Genomic DNA, 13960 nt, shown 5'->3' with positions numbered 1-13960 from the left:
TACACTTCAACAAGTTATACGGCAGTTGAACTAAGTAAACAGATGAACTAGATAGGCTAGAGCAAGAAAAGACGTCACCTCACTCTAGGAGCACTGGGATGAAGCGAAGAGAAGAGGCACGAGCCAAAGGAGAATAGCACTGTAACTGCCCAACTATTAGCCGCGGCTTACCCATTGATTTTGCTCAATTTCTTCAGCTATGAGGTTAATACACAGGGACAGTTAATATGGTATTAATATGGTTTTGTTTCTTTTAACTTAGTGTCCTGCGGCTTATACACAATGTGGCGAATACACAGGAAATTACTGTAAAGCCTAAATCTCCCAAGACAGAAAACTTCAAACCCATATGCATATGCCACGAACCAATGACAATGTTCTCCTTCCCAGATGGCCTGTGACCAGTCAGTTGATGTGAGAGAGGCTAGGCATATGATTCAAGCTAATATGGTGGAGTGGAGTTCTTGGTCTACAACTATGCACATACTGATACTTTATATCTCAATGAAACCATTAGACTTAAGATTAGGCTTCTGTCCACTTCACAAGGATCATTTGAATACCGAACATGGATATGCTACATTGATGCCATACATTTCACTGGTCATTTAGGAATGCTTACCAGAGGTTACATGATGGGGGAAAAGGAAAGCTAGAAACTCAGGTGTCAAATGCTGCATGGCAATTGGTTGAGATTTGGACAGATCACCTGTGTGGAGGTCAAACAATGAGTCTTTGTGCAAAGTGTTTGGGTGAAGTGGATTTCAGTATTTTACTGCCTTACAAGAGAGATGACAAAGTTGTTCTCGGTATTATTCCATGTCAGAGTGAGCAATGACTTCATACACATATTAAACTTAATATTTCACTTGCAACATCCTCCCTTTCAACCCCCCCCCCCCCCACCTACACACACACACACACATACACACAAACACACACATACACACAGTCTCTGCATTATGGTAATGACCATTTCCTGTATTACATGTTTTGTTTTATAGCAGTTCTATGATTATGAGTGAGAACAGAAGGTGACACTGAACAATGGCAGCCTTCCAAGCCCGCCTCATCAAAAATGGTTGTCTGCAACATGACGGCATGCAAATAAACGCCGCTGACAAACTCACGCGCCGATCTAACATGACAAAGTTGCCAACGCCATAAAAGATGCATAAACTGACTACAACTGATTGCACACCATCTGTAAATCTATGCCAGATACCAAAGCAGTGCCCCATTAGCTTAGCCTAGCCTAGCAGAACAATGCCCTCTGCCCCTTCATGTGTCCTATGCTGCTAGAACACCATAACAACAGGCTACGCTCTTCTTCAGGGACATACGTAGATCCCTGCTAATATAAGTATGTGTTTGTCACCATGGAGGGGTTTTTATGCGTACTGTAAAACTGTCAGTCATGTCTGAGTGTCTCCTCATTCTTTCTCTCCTCCCTCTCTCTCGTCCCCCCTCTCCATCCACCTCTCACTCGCTCTCTCTCTCTTTCTCTCTCTCTCTCTCTCCTCTGTAAAAAAAACGGCGAGTCTGGGAAAGTTACGAAGGCGGCGGCGAGGGCTGAATACGAGCACTCACACATATTTCGCTTTCCATTCATCATTTTTATACTTCCTCCCACTCCCGTCCAGGGGGCAAGGAGAGACTGATTGCTATTCATCTCTGCGTGGAAATATTAAAGGTGAAGCTCAATCTGGTGATGCAGTACCTTCGCTCGTTCGAGGTCACAGTTGGTGGTGTTGTCTTTACGGCTCTTGCGGATATTGGCTCAAAAATGCTAAAAGAAAAACTGCTATCACACAGCTTGTGGCCTCAAAACGTACAGCTTGGCGTCAGGTAAAGTCATTAGGATTCTATCTCATAAAGTCGAGCCACTTGTATTACAGTGGAACTGTTTTTTAGGGTCAAGCAGGTCTCAGGCGAGAAGGGGAACGACGTGGTAAATATGCATTAATAAGTACGCTCATGGTTTAGCGTTCAGCTCTTAAAAAATGGAGATGTCTCTGCACTGCGATTTTTTTTACGGTCTCCTATTTATTTGCACAATATTTAGACCTTCAGGTCTTTATCAGACAAAACCTACAGGGAAAAAGGGGGGAAAAAAGGAGGCAAATACTTTAGGATACTATTGCCGTCCACCACCTCCATCTCCTCACCCCTCCCCATCATCATCACTCTCGCGTCCCCACAAATCCAGTCTCACGGTCCCTGGGTGCTGGAGCGTTAGCGGTTAGCGACCAGCGCGAGCTTGGAGGGTAAGCTGGGGTGGAGATGGGGGTGCTGCTTATGATGTGGCCTTGTCAAGCCGCTGACCCCAAAGCCTGACGGGGTGATTGCCTCTCTGTCTGCCTCGCAGTCCCCTCATTCACACCCCTGCTAGAGGTTTGTGCGTGTGTGTGTGTGTGTGTGTGTGTGTGTCTGGCCTGTGTGTGTGTGTGTGTGTGTGTGTGTGTGTGTGTGTGTGTCTGGCATGTCTGTGTGTGTGTGTGTGTGTGTGTGTGTGTGTGTGTCTGGCCTGTGTGTGTGTGTGTGTGTGTGTGTGTCTGGCATGTCTGTGTGTGTGTGTGTGTGTGTGTGTGACTGTCTGTGTGTGTGTGTGTGTGTGTGTGTGTGTGTGTGTGTGTGTGTGTGTGTGTGTGTGTGTGTAAAAGAGGGGTGGCATCAAGGGACAGGAGGCTCTTCCAGCAGCAGAGCCAGGCGATCCATCTCCCTCTCTGGCCATGTCACAAGCGCTTTGGGTGATGATGACTTGACGCCCGACTTGCAGCCCACTCCCCCCTCCACCTTTTGCTCCCCCTTCCCCCAACCATACACACATTGAAAATGAGCTATGACAGGCCATGCTGTGATCACCTCAATAGGGTACACACACACACACACACACACACACACACACACACACACACACACACACACACACACACACACACACACACACACACAGAGAAGAACCCCCTACTGCCTTCTCCTTACCAGCCACTCATTTCATTATAAAAATAACTTTGCCTCTGCCCTGTAAAAACAGGAATGTGTCTTTTTATAGAGCTCTGAGATATGCTCTATATATCCATGGCAATATTTATAAGGCATTCAAATTTTATGTTCGAATAAGTGGCGCAAGTGCAGAGGAACGCGCTCATTGATTTACAGGCGTATCAGACGGCGTTTATTTTATTATTATCAAATGGCTCCGTGCCTTAACCCTGAGTTAAATGGGAAGACTTGATAGCGCTGTCGCAAAAACGCGTTCCACGACGCGTCTGTTTGCTGTCTGCGTGTCGCCCGGCGTAATAACCGCGTCCTCCTGTGCGGAGGAGTAACGGATGGCCTCAGAGGCAGAGAGCGAGGCGGCGGTGGTAGCGGCGGCGGCGGTAGCGGCGCGAACGAGAGTGAGTTCTGCAGCATTAGCTTCATAAAGCCATAATCCTTTCCCCATAAACCATTACATGCACCGCAACATTTCTGATTTATGTGGTGGGGGAATCGATGGGGAGAAGAAAAAAAAATTAATGCTGGCAAAAAAAAAAGGATGGGGTGGGGTGGGGGGTGGGGGTGTGAGGGGGAGACGGAGAAAGAAGGGAAAACATCTCGCGGAGGATATTGAGCAGATTTTAATTGTGATTTGATTCCTGTGGCCGTTATCCCCGTGATGAATGGCCACCTCACCTCCCACTCAAGGAAGCCAGGGAGAGAGTCTTTAATATGACAATTAAGTGTCTGTCTATAGCTTTTTATTGTATCTCTCCCCCCTCTCTTCCTGTCTCTTCTCTCCTACCTTCTCTCTCTCTCTCTCTCTCTTTCTCTTTATTCTGTCTCTATCTTTCTCCTCCCTCTTCCTCTCTCCATCTCTCTCTCTCTCTCTCTCTCTCTCTCTCTCTCTCTCTCTCTCTCTCTCTCTCCCCACAGATCACTTCATCAGTACAGTGTGGCTTTTGTGCAGATTAAATTGAGACTCCAGTTTTCTCCATCTCAGAGCACTTACTTATGTTTTATGACACACACTAAATCAATTTTATACCGCTATTGATTTTTTTTCTCTCCCTCCCTCTCTCCCTCTCTCTCCATCCCTCTCTTTTTCTCTCTCTCTGCGTACACTCCCTCTCACTATCAAGGCAGGCCATTTCTCCTGGTGTTCCGCATCCCATTCAAGCCTCTCCCTCCCTCATGACCTTACGTGCGCCTAAAACAAGGGCAAAGCCGACGGACGGACCGGTATGGTGCCTAAAGAAGTGTCGCGTCTCCTCTCTATACAGGCCCTTTTAACTGCATTAATAAACATGTGCGTTCCTTACTCCTATACGGTGGCATAGAAAACAGCACTGAGCTAATGGTAACTTGGTAACAACATTAAAAAAAAACAAAGTTTCAAAAGTTTACATTTTCTAGAGAATGATGTTAAAGTCATATTCATTTTCATGTCAATATCATATATGTGTTGGTTCTGAGCGTTTCGACCACGATCCTCTAGGAACAGATTGAAAGGGCTAGAGGGGCTATAACAAGGTACAAGACGGAGGCATCCTTCCCCTCTCTGACCCCTCTCTGTTTTGTTTTCCAGACTGGCATCAAACAGATGGCAGTGGCCAGAAGGTGGCAGGTTAAACACTGCTGTATTAACGTTTAGCAGTGGCACCACTTCCTTATGCCAACTCTCATATGCCTACAAGTGGATTTAGTCCAGATTAGAGGCTTTACGTGATTACTGTCAGATATGTTTTACACGGGCATGTGGAGATAGCATTACAGTTATTATTGGTATATCTCGGTATACCACCGTTTAAATATCCTGAGGTATAGTTTTGTGGAGGGAAAGTACCCCAAGCTCTTTAGTTGGTGGCTTGAACTTCAAGGGTCTTATCAAATGTGCTTGCCCTTAATGACCAGTGTGATGGCTTGTTTTCAGCAATCCATTAGCCAAGTCAAGGAATGTGCGCTATACTTGGCACCAGTACAGTAAAGGCCTCTCTCTCTCTCTCTCTCTCTCTCTCTCTCTCTCTCTCTCTCTCTCTCTCTCTCTCTCTCACTCTCTCACACACACACACACACACACACACACACACACACACACTTACACAGAGAAAGAGTGAGAGGGAGTGGGAGAGAGAGAGAGGTTGGAGTGGAGGGAGAAGTCTACTTTGGCCTTGCACACCTCTGCACATAGATATGGAAGTGAAAGTGGCTCTTAAAAAAAATAGACACATCGCATTAAGAATAACAACAGTCTTTATCTGAGATGGATTTACCCCAACAGACCAAACCACGGAAAACTGCACAGAGAGCCTCTAGAAAGCATATGACTAAATAAGATAATACAGTATATATGTAATGTGTATGTTGTACTGAAACATGTCAAATGTATGCTTTATACATACAACACAACGGAGTCGTGCATGTGGCAATTACAAAATGGTGAAAATCTTTAGGAGATGTCCAGGGGTGTGTGTACACTTCTGGTGTAAAAATGTACCCTCTTAAACCAAAAGCACTATGTTGGTCACTGGGCTTCAATAGAACATCTTTTTTTAATCGTATGGTTTTGTAGGGGTCTCTGGTTGTTATTTACATAAATCCCCCATACACGTGTATTTTAAGTAGGTCCAAGTGGAAATGGTGACATGGGGGTGGGGGTGGGGGTGGGGATGGACGGAGTGGAGAGGGGTTCAGTGGGAAACTGGCTCAGATCAAATCAATTTGTTCCTGGCTGCTGGCTGTACCCCAGCCCCCACAGCCCTGCCCCACATTGGTTTTGGCTCGCGCTGGGCCTTTAGCGGAGAGCTAACGGTTAGCATCAATGTGCCCCATTCATGGGGCGAGCAGGACAGATGCGGGCCGAGGGTCAGGGCCCATTGTGCCCATCCTCCCACACCCTCCCTCCCCCCCCTCCTCCTCCCGCCTTTCACTCCGCCGCTTTGGACGCCTGTCCACATCAAAGGTGTTATTGAGGCCCCCGCGATCGGAAACCCCGGTTTGGCAGAGGGAAGCAGGGAGCTTTTTGCGAGATTAATGTGCGCCTCCACCTAAAGCATCATCTCACGCAGCGGAGGAAAGGGGAGGTGGGGATGGTGTGCGGGGGGCAAACGCTGTGCTCTGCCCCCTCGTTTTATACACACTTTTTCAGCCATTGATTCACACTCATGGCCAAGTGGATGAATAGGGCCAGAGTGTGGAGGTTTGTTATCTGGTGTTTTTTTTGGTGCGTGTGTACGCCTCCATATGCATTGGATACTGGTGCAGTAGTCTAAGCCTGGTCTAGTCTAATGCATATTTCTTTTAATTGCATTTGATGTGACGTGCATTTCTTTGCATTTGTTTAGCCTATTTAGCCTGTTTGTTTAGCCTATGTCTTATGTCAGCTGTAGACCTGCCATGGACCTGTCTATTTATCCCCTCTCCCTCTCTCTCGTTCTCCCTCTCTTCCTCTTGCCCCTGCCCCCCCCCCCCCCCTTGCTTTTCAAATTATGATGTGGATTGACACGCAGCAGATGTCCCCTCCTGTGGGTCTCTCTCAGGCCCTGTCCGTCACCTCGCTCTCGGCAGCCCTGACAGCACTATGATGGATTAGGAATTGTCATCCGGGACGCTTGTCACTTGTTTACAAGACGGCCATCCTTCATCTCTGCGAGTAGGGGTTACGGTCTGAGGGAAACCAGTCAAGGACCCCCCCCCACCCCCTCCACACACACACACACACACACACACACACCAACCCCCAAACCCCACCTCCACCCGCCAGTGCAATACAGCAGAATGAAAAGCGCGCAGGCGAGCCGACGTAATACATCAAAGCAGGGGCTTGAGTTGTGCCCGCTTGCATTCATCACATTTGAACACATTATTATATTTGCTCTGGTGAGGAGTCGGAGGCCAGCCCTGTGGAAATGGGCTCCAGTGAGCGGGTGTCAGGCGGACGCCTGCCGGCTGGGCTGGGAGATCTCTATCAGCTCCGCTGGGGAAAGGCAAAGCTGTATTTTTACCTGGCTTGTTTGATATGATATGCTGTTGTTGAGCATACTATACAACAACAAAACCATGTGATATTTAGTGCATATCATACAATCTATCTCAAATAATTGATGTTGTAGAATTACTTAAGTAATTTTTTTTATTTATTTATTTATTTTATTCAACGATTCTGGATTGTTACTCTATATGTGAAAAAAGCAAACCATATCCCACTGTGCATATTATTGCGTAGATCCCATTATATATATAATTCTACAATACAATGGTTTATAGGTTTGGTTTATGGGATGAAAATATAAGAGCCTATTTTATGTTGGTTTAATATTGAAATGTATTTATGAGGGCAGACATCTCCTAGCAAGCAAGGTCAGACTGCTAGGGGTGAACGGCCTGCTAAAGATTCAGAAGCATTGGTACACACCACAGCTGTGTCTACTGTAAATGTTTTATAAGATACCCATTTTATTTTTTTGTCTGAAGAATATAGCAGCAATAATTCAATGTGATATCCTTGTATACCCCTATATTTTTTATTTAATAATTAATTTCCCTGTCCTTGAATGAGCTTGAGGGGTGGATGAAAATATAAATACAGTATAATAAGCATTATAGAAATGCGTCACAAATAACAAAAAGTCAACAATACAATACACATGTATGAATCATTACAAAAAAAGCCTACACAGAAACCTATATTGTAACTAGTGGCCGTGTTTCCCAGATTCATCAAGAAGCTCTTAAGTGCTAAGAACTTCTTAGAACGTTCTCAGAGCGCTCCTAAGAAGTTCATAGCACTTAAGAGCTTCTTAACGAATCTGGGAAGCCCGGCCAAAGTCTAGTCAGCAGTTCTGGCACACCTGTGGATGGGCATGTAGCGAATGGGACAAGCCGTACCACGTTCACCGCGTGAGCTCTCGTCCCAGGGACTCTAATGGCCGATCCAGTGTGCTACTACAGTACGCTCTGCCCGTGGCCCCGCTAGCTAGCATGCATGCTGGGGATGGAAGTGCCTGTTTGTCTGGCTGGCTGAGGGTAAATGGAGACCCACCACTGTGGATGAGCTGCACAATAGGGCTTGGCATTCTAGGAATATTGCCGCCATGTTGATAGCGCACCGAACGTAATATCCATTCATTCAGATGCAGAAGACAAGAAGCAGAAATATAGTATTAGCGATTCTTTTCCTCTTGCGATCGTGGGTTGCGCTCTTACACCCCACTACACAGCAACATACAACCAAGAAGGCAAAAACTAAGTAACAGGAACACACTAATAGGCGGGAGTAAATCCATAGTAATCCATAGTAAACTAAGGAGTGAGGCTGCCAGTATGGCTGTGCCTGCGAAGTTTTCACGTCATGATCCCGAGCCCTATTAAGGAGGCCCAGCCAGTCCAGCAACTGGCTTTCAGTGCACCTCACCCTGTGTAGATGGATTAGGAGCCGCTGTGAACGGATGCGTGGGCTAGAACACACACTAAGAGCCTGTCATCCTAAACATGTAATGCATGTGTGGTGTACATGTGGAAGCTAGCTGGAGCTTTGCGTGAGGCAAAAGTCCGTCCCCCGCTACACCTTCCTGGCGGACCGGCGCCGCCACTTCCCTTTCTAGCTCGCCTGCGAAGCTGAAGCACCACTCCGGCTGGCAGCCACAGCAGAATCCCCTCATCACACACACATACACACACGCACACACACACACACACACACGCACACACGCACATACACACCAGCACACACACACACACACACACATGTGCGCGCACTCACACACGCACACATGCACACACACACACAGACATACGCACGCACGCGTGCACACACACACACACGCAGGCACGCGTGCACACACACACACACACACACACACACACACACAGATGAGCCTCCTCCACAGCTCCCCGGATGGCCCTTCAGCCCGAGCCATAATGTGCTCCTATCAGCTTTAATGGCCCCCGCCGAGGCCCACACACACATACACACACACACACACACACACACACACACACAGACACAGACACACACCCTCACGCACAACAGGAGTGACGGGGATTTGTACAGCAAGCATATTGCCATTAAATTCAATTTTTCCCCCCCTCGCCCCCCCGTCCCCATCTCTCTCCGCGAGCGCTCCCCAGCTCCGTGGCATAAACGGCGCCGAGAGAGCGATCATAATTGGCTCAGAACACACCCGTAATTGCCTTCAGCTGGCGTTCTTTTACAGTTGACATTGTCGAGCGGCGACGAGGTGATCGGCGTATTTGAATACGCAGCTTGTTTCGCGGCGGCGGCGGCGGTGGGTGTCAGTGGTAGCAGCGGTGGCGGTTGTAGCATCGGCGGGCCCGTAATTGAAATATTGTAACGTGCGTGAATGGAAGATTGCATTAAGAGCCTGGGATAATCACCTGACAGGGGAGTAATTGAGTCTACAATCTGCTGTTCCTGTGCGAGAAAGAGAGAGAGAGGGATGCATGGAGGGAGGGAGGGAGGGAGGGAGAGATGAGAAGGGAGGGAGGGAGAGAGAGAAGAGAGGGGGGGAGACAGAGGAGGGGTGTGGAGGGAAAGGAAGGGGATAAAGAGGCATCTGAAGCTGCGCTGTTGGCTCGCTGGCTGAGGAGCAGTGCCAGGCTGGCATTCCAGGGCCACCCACACAAGACACACACACACACACACACACACACACACACACACACTGCCACCTTATCCACACCTTCGTTTTTCACCTGAAACTCCCACTGCCTCCCTTTTTAGAACCCTTTAACAAACACGCACAGACACAAACACACACACATAAACACACGCGCAAGCAATTTCACACGGTGCTCTCGTCTCCTGTTTTGAGAGGAGCTCTCCTGCTTCAAGAGCCGGCAGATGGACACTCATCGATGCCTAATTTCATTTTCAGCAATCATTCATATTCATTCAGCTTTATGGGCTCTCTGGTGGAGGAGTGCTTGGCCAGCTCCTCTCCCAGAGTCAACAGCCTGCCTCTCTCTCTCTCTCTCTCTCTCTCTCTCTCTCTCTCTCTCTCTCTCTCTCTCTCTCTCTCTCTCTCTCTCCATCTCCATCTCTCTCTTCAGCAATCAGTGACTATTATGAGAATGTTACAGGCCAGTTATGGATCGGTTATAATGAGTTGTTTGCACGAAGGCGAGAGCTTGCAAACAACACTGCCACGACCCTGAGAGACCCGATTAATACTCGCATGAGAGAGGCCGAGAGGATATCCGCCACTTGCCCCACAGTGTGTGTGTGTGTGAATGCACCACTTATGTGGAATACATTGGGCTACCACCTCAATCCTTGTCACTCCCCGGGGTTTGACATTACCAACCATCATGCTTACATGCAAGCTATTAATATTTTTGATTAATTTAATAATTTTCTTCTTTTTTTTCATTATCGTAATTGTGGGGCTAAATGTGTATACTGAAAAGTTGATGTACCTTGGAGTGCTTTATTCTTCTTTCATTAATGAGTTAAAAATCATTTTCAAAGTGATTCATTTTGTACCCTTAAGCAACTTGATTATGTTTTTATGCAAACAAAGTAGCAATTTCCCATATCCTAAAGGAATAGTCAGTCATTACTTGCAGAATATCTTCGATATTCGTATATTTGTCATCAGGGTCTAGTTGTTATTGTAAAAGATTCGTGGAAAGAGACTTTTTGTTTTTAATATTAGCAGTGTATCTGATGCACTGAATCTATTGTGAAAGAAGACGGTGTGAGCTTCTCTCTTTCACTTGCTAATAGACTCTCTGCTAAACATAGACCTCAGCGTACACCAAAGGGATTGTTCCTCTTTCGCTTTGTCTGTCCCTCAGTCCAAATATGATTGATAACGGCAGGTGCAGTGCGGCCTGTCACGTTGTTACCTGTCGATACCAGTTACCTGTGTCGATCTGTCCTTTTCCTATCACGTGTTTGTAAACAGACCCATGCAGATGCACGGCCGCTAGATGAAGCCGAGGGTGTGGATCCAGTCCTTATTTTACCATTATCTCACATTTGGGGGTGCCCAGACACATCCTGTGCATCTCGGTAATATGCAATTAAAAATAAAGATCATTTAAAGTTATTGGTGTCTGCCTAATTACTATAACTTTCCCCCCTTCTTATAATGAGCGCGCATGGGCATCGATCGGAAGCAAATCTCTCCTTCCACTTGGAAAAAAGCAGGTAGTTACTTTGTGTTAAATCATTAATATCGTAATGATTTTTCCAGAGCCCTCTCAATTAAGAGCCACACAGGAAATGACCCAAGGGAGTTTCAGTTCACTCTTAAAAGTGCGATGTTCCAGATATATCCCCTGCGCTACAACAGAAGGATATATCTGGAGAATAGCAGCCAAGCTGAGTTCTGTGTGTGTGTGTGTGTGTGTGTGTGTGTGTGTGTGTGTGTGCGCGTGCGTGCGTCTCAGCATGTGGGGTGTATGTAAATTTGTAAGTGTGGAGTTTATGTGAATGTGAGGCTAACATGTGTGTGGGCCTTCCCTGGGGTGTTTTGGGCAGAGCAAGTGAGCCCGGCTGCAAAGATCTGACCAGCGGCTAGCATGCACCCTTTGACACACACGCACGCACGCACGCACGCGCGCTCACACACACACACACACACACACACACACACACGGATTCACACAAATCTTCCCCTCCTCCAACCGCCCCCACCCGAGCCCAAAACAGCACAACACCATTAGATCATTTGTTAGTCCATTATCTCAACACCTGCAAGACAAGTCTGTCTCAATTTTCTCTTCTTTCCTGCTCTCTCCCCCACCCCCGGCAGGGCCCTGGGCTCGTAACGGCCAGCTAGTGTGTGTGTGCGTGTGTGTGTGTGTGTGTGCGTGTGTGTGCGTCAGGGACCTTTTTGGGCTGTGCCAGTGTGGTGCCATGCATTGTGCCTCAGCCAAGCGGCTATGCCAGTTCACATTCCTCCCGCCGAACACTTCTGTCACAGGCGCCTTTTATTCGCTCTCCTTTGGAGCTCTTGCCACAGCTCTGCCGCACACACACACACACACACACACACACACACACCCATCCACACACACACATACACACACACACACACACACACACAGACACACACACACATCCATCCACACACACACACAAACAACCACACACACACACATCCATCCACCCACCCACCCACCCACACCCACACACACAGATTTGCGAACTGCAGACACATAAACTCTGTGGGCATTCATACTTTTATTCTGTCTATATTTTTCTCCTTTTCTTTCTCCCTTTCTTTATGCCTCTTTTTCAATCATCATGCACGCACACATACACACAAAAACACGACACAAATACACACATACGCACACACAGAAAGACTCACACACACACATCGTCCACTGCTCTCCATGCTCTGTGCTCCAGAGCCCCTGCTCATAATATTCAGCACAGCAAGGACCAGTGGGGTTCACACAAAGAGACCTTTTGCTGGGCGCGAGAAATTCGTCATAGTCTCAATAACCGCAATTTACAGCAGGTTCCTTTTGAAATGCTTGACATTTCCTCTCCAGTGCTTAGATATATTCGTAGGGTACAGTGCGTCATCTTTGTTTGAGTTTATCGCACATAATAAGCCATTTTCTTCCTGTTTAATGTCATTGCCTAGGTAACCAGGAGGTCCCGGGCAACAATGCCTAAACGGCAAATTTGTCAAAAGGAATGCGTAAGGCTCGAAAGCATAAATCTGTCGTGTTTTTCAAATCCCTTTCTGTCTGTATCGGCTCCCGGGAGATTATTTTTCATATGCATATGAGAATTATGGCTGCGTTAGTTTCTCACACATCTGAACAGTGAGGGTGAGGTGCAGAGGTGAGGAGCCTGTGGGGTCGGTCTGAGGGTAAGGTGGTGGAGGGAGGAGGGGTCATGCCGTGTGTGTGTGCGCGTGCGTGTGTGTGTCTGCATTGTTGTGTGTCTGTTTTTGTGTGTGTGTGTGTGTTTGTTGTGTGTCTGTATTTGTGTGTGTGTGTGTATTGTTGTGTGTCTGTGTTTGTATGTGTGTGTGTGTGTGTGTGTGTGTGTGTGTGTGTGTGTGTATTGTTGTGTATCTGTTTTTGTGTGTGTGTGTGTGTGTGTGTGTGTGTGTGTGTTTGTCGTGTGTCTGTATTGTGTGTGTGTGTGTGTGTGTGTGTGTGTGTGTGTGTGTGTGTGTGTGTGTGTGTGTGTTGCTGTGTGTCTGTGTGTGTGAATGCTGCTGTGTGTCTGTGTATGGTTTTGTGTGTGTGTTTGTGGGAGAGACAGAGAGTGTGTGGCTGTGTGCGTGTCTATGTGTGTGTGTGTGTGTGTGTGTGTGTGAGAGAGAGAGAGAGAGAGAGAGAGAGAGAGAGAGAGAAAGTGTGTGTTAGAGTGGGTGGGGGTGTGAGGGTTGGGGGACACAGCTGAAATCTTTGGATGAACCTGAGACAGCAACCCCCTGGCTCTTCTGCTGTGTGTGTGTGTGTGTGTGTGTGTGTGTGTGTGTGTGTGTGTGTGTGTGTGTGTGTGTGTTTGTGTGTGTGGGTGGGTGTGTGTGTGTGTGTGTGTGTGTATATCGTCTCAGCCTCTGTCTGTGGCCCATAACTTAACTTTATTTCCGCATGGGGGACGAACAGACACAGCTCATTGTGTGGAGAGAGTAATATGTGCGCCAAAAAGCCACTGATGATAAACGTGTCTGCTGTTTTAAAGACAAATCCGTGTTTTTTCACATAGATTTCCGCTTCTCGAAAACAAAAACAATCGGGTTACGTTGCCTACTAGTTTCAACAGCTAAAGCAGCCACGCAGCTACAGCGCTACACTCTAGGGGCATGAGCATGGGGGCTTACGGACATGCCCCCAGAGTGTACTGCTGTAGCTGCCTCCTGGCTGCCTTAGCTGATGGAACTAGCTTTTCGAGCTAAGTAAAACCGATTGTTATCAGGGTTTTTTTTCCGTACCCACAATACTCAAGAAACAGACAGAGATCTATGTGGATTTTTTTTCT

Source organism: Sardina pilchardus, chromosome 6, assembly GCF_963854185.1.
Source record: "Sardina pilchardus chromosome 6, fSarPil1.1, whole genome shotgun sequence".
NCBI lineage: Eukaryota > Metazoa > Chordata > Actinopteri > Clupeiformes > Clupeidae > Sardina > Sardina pilchardus.
Note: the sequence above shows the minus strand (reverse complement) of the source record.